The sequence below is a fragment of the Triturus cristatus genome, chromosome 3_1 (genome assembly GCF_964204655.1).
Source record: "Triturus cristatus chromosome 3_1, aTriCri1.1, whole genome shotgun sequence".
Taxonomy (NCBI): Eukaryota; Metazoa; Chordata; class Amphibia; order Caudata; family Salamandridae; genus Triturus; species Triturus cristatus.
The window spans coordinates 1,078,307,493-1,078,321,090 of record NC_140583.1 but is presented as its reverse complement, the minus strand read 5'-3'; positions in this window follow the sequence as shown (position 1 = coordinate 1,078,321,090).

Here is a 13,598-nt window from a genome sequence, read left to right as displayed (position 1 = left end):
CTTACTGACTGTGGTCTGCGGCATCACAAGGGGACTGCCCCATACTTTGCATCATCCAAAGCATCCTTGTGGGCACTCTCAGTGAGACCATGACACCAATCCAGCCGAGATTATCATTCTGACACACTCATCTGTTAAGCACCTTGAGTTTCACAACAGCACTAGGACAACTAGCCTGTACTCTGCACTTTTCTCCCTTTTCCCAGAACCCTGGATAGCCCTCCATGGCACAAAACTGTTAATTATATATGGACTAAACTTTATCACTTCATTATAAAATAATTGTAAACATAGTTTACATGGTGTAGTGCCCTTTTTAGAAATATTTATGACAGTATTTTACAATAATTACTGGTTATTGTATTTGTGTGTAATTGTATTGACCGGTTGCACATATGTAATGATTTTAATTAATCGAACATGAATAAACTATTACTCAGATTATTGATTTAGATTAATTTGACTGATTTGAGTTTGTAATTTGCTAATAATCCTTAATGTTTTGCAACTCTACTACTCACTGTATTTCTTGTGACCGCAAAAGTGCTTTACTCTCATTGATATGCCACTGAGCTCTCAATGTTAAGTCTCAATTCGAGTCAAAGATCCATCCACTTGAGATTTGCACCTGCATTTGCATGGTGCAAACGAATATGTGATGTTACAATGCAAACAATTACAACGCATGCTTTTACAATGCAGGTTGTACATTGCAGCTACCATTACATTGCATGCTTTCACAATACATGCCATTACAATGCATTTTTAAAAACTACCATTACAACGCATACCATTACAACGCATAATACTTTTAGTGCAACAGTGGGGTAAGAGCTGCATAGCGTAGGGGTAAAAATTACTATTCCCACTCCAGTGAGTGCAACAGCAGGGAAAGTGTTGCATAGCATAGGGGTAAAAATGACTATTCCCACTCCAGTGAGTGCAACAGTAGGGAAAGTGTTGGATAGCATACGGGTAAAAATTACTATTCCCACTCCAGTGAGTACAACAGTAGGAAAAGTGTTGTAAGCGTAGGGCTAAAAATTACTTTTCCCACTCCGATGAGTGCAACAGTAGGGAAAGTGTTGGATAGCGTAGGGGTAAAAATTATTATTCCCACTCCAGTGAGTGCAACAGTAAGGAAAGTGTTGGATAGCGTAAAGGTAAAAGTTACTATTCCCAACTACCCCAAAACCCATACCCACCCTAAAACTTAAAAATCTCCATTACTTACCATATAATGCGTTGTAATGGCATGCGTTGTAATGGCATGCTTTGAAGTGACATGCATTGTAATGGCATGCGTTGTAAAGCCAATTACATTGTAACAGTTGCATTGTAAAAGAAGTGCGATGTAATGACTGCGTGGTAATGGATGTTTCTGGGTGCAAACACCATCTCTATATGCTTTATCAGAGGCATGGGGTAGATGGAATGTAAGAATTGGATGATCCTAATTTCCTGCACTTGCCCCCACTTCCCTCTTTCTTCTCCCGCGTGCCTACATTCCTACATTCATAGGCTGCCACAGATTGTATCATAAGCAGACAGTTCTGCCAGCGCGCTGAGCTGAATATCCAATTGTTCTTGCGATAGACCTTTTTAGATGCCTGAGAAATAAAGAGGAGTTAACATCATCCAAGAGTTTAATATATAGTTTCCCAGTTGGCTCTACAATAAGAACCCAAAGACAATAATTGGGATTTATTGTAGGTTTATTGCAAATTCAAAGCAATAATGATGTACACACATTTTAAGAACATATTGTAAAAATACAGAACCATAACTGGCAGTCCAAATCGTCTGACAAAGTTTAGTCTCAACAGCATAAAGCATACAAAGAATTCAGTAATGGCAATGCAGAAAATAAGGAACAAAATCTGGAGGATTTCCGGTCCTCTTTTCTTTACATGAGTAAATCTAAATTTCCGAAACTTAACCTGAACCAAGCTGTATTGATCGGCGAAACCCTAATTAGATCCAGTAAAGCAGGAAGGTGTCAGGAATGTAGAGACTTCTGTAGAAGTTCTTCAAAATCAGAAGTATTGAACAGCATGAAGCCACACAACAGAAATATAGCGAAGAGGTCAGTATGCCTCTGAGGCTAAAAGGAATCTGCCTAAAGCTAAAGTGTGACCACCAATTAAAACTCCACCGAACATTTGAGAATCCTATATTGTGTGTCCCAGTGCCTTTCCACCTACTCACAGTAGACCTTGACAATTGAATTCGATATTCCCTCCCATCTCATGGTCTGAACATCAGGACGTCTTTGAAATTCCTCCAGTCTCTAGACAAAATCTAAACAGGTGTCTTCCCTTTGTTCATTAGCGCCTCTCGTCCTTGCCAAAAATTAGTTTTCTTGAGTCTCACTATCTCTCATACACAATGTGCCGTTCACTAGCTATGAGATCATATGAACGTGCATGCAAAGAAGGAAACATTGATACTGAGCAAACTTTCCTGTTGAAGGTTAAACATTAGAGGACAAGGGGCTTATTTACAAGCCCTTAGCGCCACCGGTTAGTCACCTTTTATGGCTCTCGGGCTGTACAGAGTCCAGACCTATATCAACGAGGCCATGCAAAGCCACTTTGCGTAGCTTTTCAAGTTCTCATAGATATGGAGTAAGGCAGTACAAGTTGCTGCGCTGCCTTACACTGAGTCAAGGGGGCTTTCCATGGGCACTGTGGTGAGTTTTCCCACCCAACTTAAATAGGTTTTGACACAATCCCAGATTTACAAGGATCTGTAAACCTGGGAGTGTGTCAAAACTGTACGCCTCACCAGGGGAGGTGTAATGAGGAGAACAATCATTATTTATCCTTGTTTCTTTCCTCTTTCTATCTGTGCTGCATTTTGTAGCATGCATAGAAAGAGAAGAAAGCCTACAAGGATTGTTTTTGTGCAGGAAGGTGACCCTTCCTAAACAAAAACAAACCTGCAAACAACAACGGCCCCCTTGCACCATGGTACAAAGGGGCCTGCATTGGCGCTAGGCACCAAATTATGTGCCAATGCAGGCAAAAACAACATGAAAGTACTGTATTTTAAATACCGTGCATTCCTGCCCTTTCAAATTGGTGTAGGGCAGTGCAGCAAAAAGACCTGCTGTGCTGCCGTCTGCCAATTAATTGTAAATGAGGCCCCAAATGTTAAGTGGTTTGGTCAAACTAACGTAGCAAACACATCAATAAACATTTAAATGAATTTTAATGGCTACGTTTACAGTCGTAGAATAACTGCAGTATACTATTCAAATGAATACATATATGAGTATATATAGAGTTAACAAAATTACTCAACCTACAGAAATGCATATATATATATATATATATATATATATATATATATATATATATATATATATATATATATATATATATATATATATATATATATATATATATATATATATATATATATATATGTATATATATATATAAACTGGTTTTTGGAATCACTATAAGGAAAACTTTAGTATGATCACTCCTGTAAATGTACAGCAAATCCATCTACAGTATTCCGTTCAAGTTCACCACTTCATGTTAATGATATTAAAGTCGACAAATTATGGTACTACATTCACGTATGTATGTCATAGTCAAAGCGTGAAAGGGTGGGGCCAAAATTACACTGCTCCAGTCCCCCCTCTGAAAATGAATCAAGCCATCACAATTTAAGATCTAAATCTTGTCAGATGGACCATCTAAATCCTTGTGTTTTTTTAGCATTTACCTCCTAGATTCTTTGAGACATTTCAATCATCATAGTATTTACTCTGACTGTTCTCTAGCTCTACATCCACTCTCTTCCTCTTCACGGCCCCTTTGACTTTCTTGCACTTATATCCCTTAAAGATCAGAACTATGAATGTTATACAAAGGGCAAATATCACAAGAGGTTTCAGAATGGCACCCAAAATTCCCTTTCACAGGTTTCCAAACCATCTGCCCACTGAAGCGATCACATTCCCAATAGCTTCCCAAGTACCTGTTGCTTCCAATTCTCCCAACTCTCCCTTCAGACTGGAAATATTCTGAATATACTTCTCTAATTCTTTACTCTTGTCACAAATGTAGGTACAGCATTGCTAGACCAAAAACATCTGACAGGTGCCACCCTCCTTTGTGAGAAGGATGTTTAACCCAAGTTTATTCTGCAAAAACATGGACCTAATCACTACCATTTCGGTATCCACAACTAATAAAGTTCCTGCTGTACTAGTAGGCAATTTATCCACTATAGTGGACAACTTTTTAATCTTGAGGTCATTCAAAATCACACCCACAGATGGGATCATCTCACCAAACATATCTCCCACCACTTCTCCAGCACTCACTCCTCGCTCATGTCTGAAATTCTGTTCCCACACAGGATCATTGAGATGTTTCACATGAATATTTTTGGAAGAAGTACACCTAGGTAGAGAGTTATCATACCAGCCTCTGGGCATTGTGAAATAAGCATGTCCTTCACAAATATAGTAGAGTCCAACAATTACAGGATCCTCACCCATCAAAAGAAAACTGCAATTTCTCCTAACTTCAAATATATGGTCTGACTTACTCTTTTCCACAAAATGATTGTCAAATAAATATCTGTCCAAACATGTACATCATTTTTCATAATGTTTCCAATCTAGAGTCAGTGCTGCTTGATTTCCTGTCACTAGATGAAGTATTGTTTCCTTAGACCGCTTATATTCATTCCTAATGTTTCTATCTGTTTTTGATCTAGAGTCCATACTTCTCCTCCAGTTCTCAACTAAATGTAGAAATTTCTGCTCAACCGCTGTAAAAAGAAAAGTTAAATTGTGTATGTGAGCATAAGCAGTGTCTATTGTCAGGTTGGCTTTAAAGAGCCATTTAATAACTCCAGGAAACGTAGCACTAGGTTCAATGCTCAGTTCAGAGTATGCTTTATTCGAATTTCATTCATAAAAGCAGAATACAATTACAGTAGACAATTACATACAATAAATTAAAAAAAGATTAAATTTCAATCAAGGGATCGATACAAAACATACATCAGCAAATTCTGAATTAATAATGACCCTAAGTAAAACATTCTGGTCTATTGACAATGGATGTTGTTTGTTTACTTCAACAAATTTCTGACTTAATAAAAAACCCTAGGTAAAACATTCCATTCTATTAACAATGGATGTTGTTTGTTTAAAAACAGGAAAAAAAGAAAAGTAGGAATAAGTTTAAAAACGAAGTACAAGGAATAAAATACAGAAAAATAGCATGGGAGAGAATAGTCAAAAGACTAGCAGTCTCTCCTTAATCAAGAGAATAGTCAAACGACTAGCAGTCTCTGTCTGATCGTCCACGCCCATCCTAAATATTTTGCAGTGGCTACAGAAATCCAAGTCAATGTACTGGTGCATATGATGCGCAGAGCTACAGCACTGCTAGTTGTTCCTAGATTTTTTACACACCGGAGACAGCCAGATACGCCTTGGTGCCGCATAGAGTTTGCAAGCAAATAAAAAATGTCCGATAGTTTCTTTATTAGTACCACAAACAGGACAGCCATCACAGGATCCCACTTCCCACTTGGATGTCAAAGATTTGAGGGGCAGTGCACCTGCTCTCAGTTGAAAAAGGAGCTTCCTATCTCTGGGCCTTGTTATAATGTCCCAATATGGTTCTAAATAGGGATACATCTTGGCCTCTAGGAACTCTCCGGTCATGGTGCCAGCACTGGTGCTGCTCCAATGCCGGCGGGCGACCATCTCCCAGTAAATGATCTTTAGAGTACTTTTAGATGGAAAAGTAGAACTCACCGGATCATCCCAGAGTGAGCTCAGACCGAGCTCAGACAGGGACATCCTAAGCGATTTTAACCATCCAATTTTGTGATGAACATCGGTTCTTATGATGTCTAAAAAACCTTCAGCATAGTGAAAAAGCGCATGAGTTGTCCATAACCTGCGCCAATACAAAATCGGACCAACTGGCTAAGGCTTCCGCTGGATGCTATGGTCCCAGCCAAATGGTCGAAGGGTCGAAGTACCAAGTCCAACCCCTGGTACAGTGGTACCCTCTCCACCATGCGCAAAGCGTGTAAGTGGCTGGAACGGGAGATTTTGATATCACTCTGAAAGGCCATTATCAATCCGCCATAAAAAAATACCACAGGGCTGTGCAGAAAGCACGGGCTTTCTATTTCTCGGAGGAGATCAGAAATAGTCAGAATCCCACCAAGAAGATCTTCTCCATCATTTCTAACCTAAGGCACCCACAGTCAAGTCTAACGAGCATTGTGAGGACCTAGCCACCTTTTTCATAAATAAGGTGGAAAACATCTACAAAACCTTTCCTTCGACGGTCTGGGTAGTGATTCCGAGGATTCATCACCCTCCGCCCATATATTAGCCACCTTCCCACCTATTACTGAAGAAGCACTCACTACGCTCTGCAGGAAGGTTAAATCTGGTTCCCCGACTGACCCCATGAAGCCGGAACATCTGAGGAGATTACTATCGTTTCTACTTACACCACTGGGCCAGGTCAATTGTCCCTAGGTCATGGAAGCAGGCCGTTGTCATGCCGCTTCTATAGAAGCCCACGTCAGACCCGACTAAACTGGAGAACTTCCGCCCCATCTCCTTGTTGCCTTGGATCTCTAAAATCACCGAAACATATGCCAATTCGATGCTGTCTAACTATCTGGAGGAAAATCACATTCTGGACTCCTCTCAGTGTGGCTTCCGCCATGGCCTTAGTACTGAATCAGCCCTCTTAGCTGTATCTGAACATCTGAGAGCAGCTCTGATTGAGGGAAGGACCTCGGCACTGATCCTACTGGACCTCAGTGCCACCTTTGATACGGTCTCGCACCAGATCCTGATTCAAAGACTGAAGGAGGCCGGCATTGCGGGCGCTGCCCTGACCTGACTCACCTCTTTCCTCTCAGATAGGTCTTTCCATGTTTCGGCTCCCCCTTTTTCATCTAGGATGTTTTCCATCAAACAGGGGGTCTCACAGGGCTCTGCGCTAAGCCCTACACTTTTTAACTTGTATGTCCATACACTGGCTACACTAGTCAAAAGGAGAGGGTTGACGATTGTGTCATATGCATATGACACTCAACTTGTAGTCGCCCTCTCCAATGACTGCCAAAATGTTGCGGCCAAGTTTCAAAGTGGCTTGGCGGATGTAGCAGAGTGGCTGACTGCCAATTGCCTACAGCTCAATGCCAGCAAGAAGGAGGTCCTGCTGGTCGGGAAGGATCATGAGCTGTGGAGCAGGCATTGGTGGCCCTCCTCCCTGGGACCCCCAACCACTCCAAAAAAGGTGGTGAAAAATCTGGGCGTATGGGTCGACTCAGCGCTGAGCTTCGAAGCTCAAACTAAGAGGGTAGCGCCAACATGTCTTGGCATTTTGCGCAGTCTTAGACCGATGTTGTGTTTCTTTGACCCTTCCATCCGGCAGACCATTGTGCAAGCATCTGTTCTATCTAGACTGGACTACACCAGCGTGTCTATCTTGGGTTCAATAGGACCGAGATCTCAAGACTTCAGAGGGTCCAGAATGTCGTCGCCAGAACTCTTCTTGCCATGCCCAGTCGTTGCCCCACCTCTAGCACCATTCGGCAACTACACTAGCTGCCAATAGAGAGGCGGGTGGAGTTTAAATCTCTCTGCTTGGCTTTTAAGATCTTGAAATCCCCCACCTTTGGTATAATCTCTGGCCTGCTCTCGACCTACATTCCCTTGCGTCATCTGTGCTCTGCTGGCAAAAACTTGGTCTCTATACCACTTGTGAAGAGGGCCCGTGCTGGTGGTCACTCGTTCCGCGTTCTGGCTGCCAAGCTCTGGAATGATCTTCCGCCTCACATCTGGAGATTGGACAACTCCCTGACCTGCCGAAAAGCGTTAAAGACCCATCTGTTCCCTCATTAAGTCCCCCTTCTCTTGACCCTCATGTCTTCCCTGGCCCTTCCTGTCTTCTTTTAGGAGGGATACTCGCGGTTTAGTCTCTATTTTGCTCAGCGCCGGTACGCCCCGTTGCTGGGGCAACTGTGCGCTTTACAAGTTATCTTAACATAACATAACATAACATTATATTGTGAGGTTCTTGGGTACTCAACAATAGACTTTATCTGTATATGGACAGGCTCAACTCCTTTGTTGAGTTCAATGTCCTGCCCTGAAAGATCTCATACTTCCAACCTCACTGTATCTCTGAGATCCAGTGGTAACTTTTCACTTGTCATCTTAGGGAACAGTTCAACTGCTGGAGTTTGATTAGCCAGTTTAAAAGCACCATATTCATCACCCTTTGGGGTGCAATAAATAGTGCAATTCAGCTTGCATAACAGATCCCGTTCCAACAAACTAATAGGACTCGAATCATATACCACAAATTGGTAATTCTTCTCTAAATTCCCTATTTATACAGGTACATCCTTGGTTATTGGGTTTTTTATTTGCCTGTTTGCAACTCCACCAATTTGGATTCTCTTTCCCTAGAGGGGTAGGTTTGGAACTTCCACTGTTCTAACAGTTGAGTGGAAAGCACCTACATCAACCAGAAAGGGTAAGGGGGGACTATTTACCTTACCATCTATAAATGGACCACTCTGGTCAACCTCCAAGACTGCCAAGCACATCTTCCTCCCCCCTAAGGCACCATCGGGCTGACTGATCAAAGCCATAATTGTCAACCAAATCAAAAGTGGGATACTGCTGGAAAAGACTGTTATTCTGGAAAGCATTCTGATGCATATTTGGAACTTATTTGGAACTTGGTTTGAAGAGAATCTAGGGCAGTTTGTTGTGGCATCGGGTTGTGGAACTAGTATCACTGGAGCTTGGGGCACATTGACATTTTTAGGTCTTGGTCTAAGCACATTTTGTGACTGCTCAAGGTTATTATTCTAAGGCTGTGCAAACTCTGACTTTTGACCCTGATTAGCAGGATTAAGAAGACATTCTCACTTCTAATGCCCCAGCTTATTCTAATAAGTGACAGGGGCTTGATTTCTTTAAAGTAGCTACATCAATCCCAGTACTTGGGTCAATTGGGACACCAGCACCTCTACCTTGTGACTGGAATCCACCTGCATCCTGCATCACAGGGGCTCCCTGGTGATATGCTCCTTACATAGGAGGAATATTTTCTGCAAAAGGCTGACTCTGACCTCCTCTTTGAGCAGCCTTCATTTGTGCCACCATCAATTTTTCCTTCAATTTCTTCTGCTGAGTTATTCTGCCAACAAATCAAATGCTGCTGAATCATACTAACTTCAGGCAATCCCATTGCAAACCTGGACACAAAATGTCCCATATCTTTGGGCTCCAGAGACTCCCTCCAGAGTTCTTGGGTCGTCCTGTCAATTGTGGCCCAGTCAATATCATATTAGAACATATCGTCACCTGGGTATACTTTCTCATTACTGTGGATGATGGTTCATTAGTCAATGGGCATCCTACCGGCTCTCTCACGGGCCATGCTATAGCTATTTCACCTTCTGTCCACAAATCACTTGGAATTACAATATCGAACAAGGTATTCAGATCAGGCCACACAACCATTGAGATTTTCACAAACCGCTCACATTGTCTGTACCATTCTACAGGCTTCTCTCTTAAAATTGGGAAGTCATTTGTGAATGATGCAAGATTACTCCTACTCCAAGGCACATGGACATAACCTTTGCTTGGTACTTCTGTTAAGGTGAAACTTGTTGTACCCGCTCCCCCTTCTACAGGAGGAGGCAGTTCTCCCATAGATCTCTTTTGACCTTTCCTTTTTGCCCATTTATCTTCCCACTTATCTAATGCACTCCAAATCCAAATGTTTTGGATCAATTCCCGAATTTCCAATTTAATTCCTGGTATTCTCATACATTCCTGGTCCTTATTACTAAAACAGAGTAAATGGTTGTTCTGTAAAGCTTTAGTCCGATCTAGATCTACCTCCTTTTTCTCAGCTGATTCAGATAATTTATTATAGACTTGCCTTGTCCGCCTGGTAATGTCCTTAATCATAAAAAAAAAAAAAAAATTCTTGGTAAGTATCTAATTGGGCCAATTCAAGACTTCCTTTTATCATTTTGTTTAATTCTAGTTTTAATTTAACTACATCCACCAAGTTTACCCTCCATGATGACTGAATCATTCCTTCACTCAATTTTGGGCAGTGAAAACCTTCAACCATTCATCTATTTCCTAAGTACTAAGGCTAGGCTGTACTCCAGGGGTTTAGGTATTACTCTTCCTTTGGGTGTGCTACTAGGTGCCTTTAGGGGTGGCTCCCAGGTGACCGAACCCATCTCTGGCAATCCTAGGAAATTGCTTATATGTCCAACTCCTGTCTGGTTCATCGTTGAGTTTTCACTCACACCACAAGGGGAACTTGCATTAATTGGAATTAAAGGAACAAATCCTCCCATGTTCGAAATTGTAGTGTAGTGTAGTTCCTATTTCCCTTATAGGCTCTGCGCATTAGAATAATATACACTATAGTTTTCGCATAGGAGTAAGGTCAGTATGCTCCTATCGAGTACATTAAACTTAAATACTTGTGTGTGCCAGCTAACTCAGAGGTCACTAGAAACTTCTCGAATGAACAAGAAGGGATTAGTTTCTTACAAACGCATAACATGACAACTTTGTTTCCCTTAGAATCGGAACGCGTCTCAGAATCGTGGAAACAACAGATAACAGTTTCACTCAGTCAATCGTGCATGGTTAGTTTCTCCAGAGTTACACAGAAATAGAAAGACGGGCGTTTCAATAAAAGGGTTTATTGAACAGTCTTGTTTCTCATGTAAGAGATATTATTATTATTATTATTATGAATTTGTAAGGCGCACACCTACCCAAGGGTTTCCTGGCGCCACCTGACGGGACCAAAGAAAGGAGAGAAGGAGGAAGCTTATTGATTGAATAGCCACATTTTCAGTGAATTACGAAAGTGGACAAAAGTAGTCTCTTGCTTTAGCGACAGAGGAAGGGAGTTCCACAGAGTAGGGCCGAGGCAGGAAAAGGATCTGCCACCTATACGAGACAATCTATGCCTAGGCACCGTGAATCTCAATTGAGTGGATGAGCGGAGAGAACGTGATGAGGCATATTGATGGACAGTAGTGTTTAAGTATTCACGGGCCTTGCCGGTTTTGATTTTTACCATGTAGGTTTAAACCTTTAAATTTAAAGCAGTTTTTAACCCTGAGCCAGTGAAGTTCGCATAAAGAGCTATTAATGGGAATAGATTTCAAAATAAGGCAAAGTAGGCGGGCTGCAGCATTTTGTACAACCTGTAACCTTATGTATAACATCCTTATTGGCTCCCAGAAAGAGGATGCTGCCATAGCCCAAGCATGAGATGACAAAAGCCTGGATTACAGTTCTTTGAGTAGTGACTGACAGCATCCACAAAATTTTCCTGAGCCATTTAAGCATGCCAAAGCAGGTTGCAGCCACCGTTACCACCTGATGTTTCATAGAAAGCCGATCATCCATGATAAAACCTAGATTGCGGGCTGAGGAAGGGCACCCAATTCAGATGGCCAGTGTTGGGGGACCCCATAGCTCTTTATTCTTCCCCAGTATTAGCACCTCAGTCATCTCCCCCGTTAAGTTTTAGTGAATTGGCTTGCATCCACCATGCAATTTTGCACAGCCCTGCATGAAGGGATTAGGGCTTAGCCGCTCCTTCAGCAGAAAGGGAGAAGATTATTTGGGTGTCGTCAGCATAAGAAAAGATAGCCAATCCTGCCTCAGTGGCGATGTCAGCTAAAGGTTTCACTTAGATGTTAAATAATAAAGGGCTACGGATAGAGCTGTTACGATCGTTAGACAGAAGGCAAAATAAAATACGCACACCTTAAGCAGTAAGAAGAAATAATACTACAATAGCATTGTCTTTTAGCTATGACATATAATCATATATACATACATAAATAACACAGGCTAAAATGTGAATACTCGTCTGATGCTTCTAAATAGTCCTACCCCAGTGTACCTAACCTAAGTGAGGTGCGAGGGAAAAAGTAGGCGCTGTTTTCTATAGTATGGTATATACTAAGTTTAGTATGCCAAGAGTCCCTCTAGGTTCTAGTCGGCTCCATACCTTTAGAATGAGCGAGGTGGGAATCTCTATCCGGGTCTCAAACTCTAACACACACCAAAAGGAGTCAGAACACTGGAAGTTGGATTCTCTGCGATCAGGGATGACAGCGTCTGGTCAGTGCGTCGGGCCAAGATCTGGACTCTTCCGAACTTGCAGTGGCGAACCGTGCAGTCAAGTCGTGCGCTGTAACCGCCGTGCCATGCCATTGTTTGCCATGGTAAGGGAAGGTATATTTATAGCTGGAAGGTATTTAGGAATGCTAGCATTGACGTAAAGTCGGGCAGGGGAAGACGTCATGGATGAACCCCTAAGGAATAGTAGTTCATGCATAATAGATGAGTTCTTGGAGAAATCATTAATCCTAGATAGGGAAAGTCCCATTCGGCTTAAGGGTCTGGTTTCTAAGCACTCATAGGTGACCATGCCTGTATTTGATTAGCATGGCTAATGCCTAAATAAGGACTGGTATCCTATGCCTAAATAAGGGCAATGCGAATTGTGCCTATATAAGGACATGATTCATGGAAACCTATATATGGGTATCTAAATCGAAACACAACACCCACTCGAATGACTATTGTTCGATGCTACTAAATGCTAAACATGCTAAAACACATAAAATTGAGTATCACATGTTCACTAAAAACATTTGTAAAAGCATACTAAAAAGTCTTTGGTAAATGTTTGCTATACATAAAATGCAGGTGCTGTACATATTAAAGCAATGTTTCATTCTAAGCATGTATTTACAGTGAATCCTAAGAGAATTAACACAAATATATACACATATGTAATGAAATGGTCCAGTTTTACAGAAAGGAAAAAAATAGTTCGGAGCCATTTCATGTCATGATTACATAAATGTAAAAAAGGTGACAACATGTCCCTGGAAGAGTTTCAAAGAAGTCTGTTTTCTATGAATAGTTCTACTGTAAGCAGAGCTTTCAGCCATAAAAGAAAAGTCAATATTAAAAAACAAAAAAAATGCGATCTTAGGAAAGTTCCAAATGTAGTCTTTTGTTTTGAAAAAATTAAGGCCAAATTCATAGATTACATGGTACACTGTGAGCCAATTCAAAAGTTGTTTGAAGATGCTGGGGAAAACATGAAATCCTCTAACTCTGTAGACAAAAAATTGTCTAACGTTGTCGGCGATAGGTCGATTACCTCGTTTAGAAGACTAACTGCACATAGATGTGATGCATCATCAGTAGCAGTGCTCGATGATACCTGTGTGCCTGTTGATCCATCTCGTACCTCAGCAGTAGCATGTTGCGTCTGTGAGATCTCAATGAATGCCGTCATCAGGATTGGTAGTCTCTGGGAACAACACAGAGCGCGGGCCGTTATCGGGTTCAGCAGAGTATCGATATCCGTTGGCATGACTGATGGGAGTGTTAGACAGATATCTAGCACACATTCTTCACCCCAAAGCAGGCAGCATAGAACAGGAAAGATGCAATCTTGCCAGATTGGTCTGAACGACAGAAACCATGTGGTATTTAG